Raw genomic sequence first — 1,140 nt, forward strand, 5'->3', positions numbered from 1 at the left:
AAAAAATGTTTGAAAATAAACAACGTTCAAAGTTAAAAGATAAATTTCTCTATAATTACGGAGGGTAGAGGAGTTTCACTCCAGCTTCCTTTTTTCATGGGACTCAGCACCAAGAATTTCATGGTAAGCACCCCAAGGCTCTTTTTGTGTAGACTTATTTTCTGTTAGCTCTTCTGCTTCATGTTAATTTTCTTGAAATTACCCCCACTGAGGCAGCCAATAACCGTATGCATCCATTGTGCAGGGATAACTACTTCTGGAGGTTTGGGGGCTTATCCCCCATGTAATGGAATTGAGACAAAACTCCTTATTCTCCATGATTATGGAATAATCTTTTTATTTCATAATTATGGAAAGTTGTTAATTTCTTATATTTTTGTATTTTTCTTTTTGCTATTGTCGTAATTTAGGTTGAAAAATTTTCGTGGTTAAGAAACCTTTGGAAGCGCTTATTGTGCGTAAAAAGCAAAATGATCTTGCTATGACATTATCAGAATTTTAAATATAGTACGTTTCAGTAGGATTATAAGATACCATATTGTAGTCACGTCATTATTTCATAAAGTTAATTCCGTATAAATATACAAAACCAATATTTGTCAGAAGTGGGATTCGAACCCACGCCCGGAATACCGGACTGCGACCTGAACGCAGCGCCTTGGACCGCTCGGCCATCCTGACATATTTCGTGCTTCATTTAGCAAGTGAGAAGTCGAAATGAATGTGTGTACAAGGTTCGAAAAAGTATTAGCTAGAAAGGGAGATAAATTCAAAATCATCGTCGTTTTACGTTTACTGGTTTGTGCTGTTATCTAGTGCCTGTTTGGCATAATATCGTAAATCTTTTCAAAAAGCTATAATCCTTGAGCAATAGATTTTGCAGAAGGAAATTCTAGCTTTTGTTTCATTAGAAGCTTAGCCAGTGTAACATGCTATGTGTATGGTGTTTGAAACAATATTTCTCTGGGTATTTGTACAACCTGTAGCATTAAAGATGCGAATTTAGTTTATCAAATTATTCAGAGGACAAGGTCAAATTATGTTTTTTTCAGCAAAAAAGAAATGTGAAGCCCAGTCTATCATTCGATTTGCCATTTGCTGCACGTCCTTCAAATATCTATATGAATATTAATAAAGACT

The 1,140-nt window shown here is 35.1% G+C and overlaps 1 non-coding gene across 1 annotated transcript; it reads right to left on the reverse strand.

The window, feature by feature from the left end:
- Positions 1-597: 597 nt before the first annotated feature.
- Trnal-cag lies at positions 598-681 on the reverse strand. Its single transcript has one exon. It is a non-coding gene; the product is annotated as a tRNA-Leu (tRNA).
- Between the last annotated feature and the right edge of the window lie 459 nt (positions 682-1,140).

Source organism: Limulus polyphemus, unplaced genomic scaffold (genome assembly GCF_000517525.1).
Source record: "Limulus polyphemus unplaced genomic scaffold, Limulus_polyphemus-2.1.2 Scaffold83216, whole genome shotgun sequence".
In the NCBI taxonomy this organism is placed as follows: domain Eukaryota; kingdom Metazoa; phylum Arthropoda; class Merostomata; order Xiphosura; family Limulidae; genus Limulus; species Limulus polyphemus.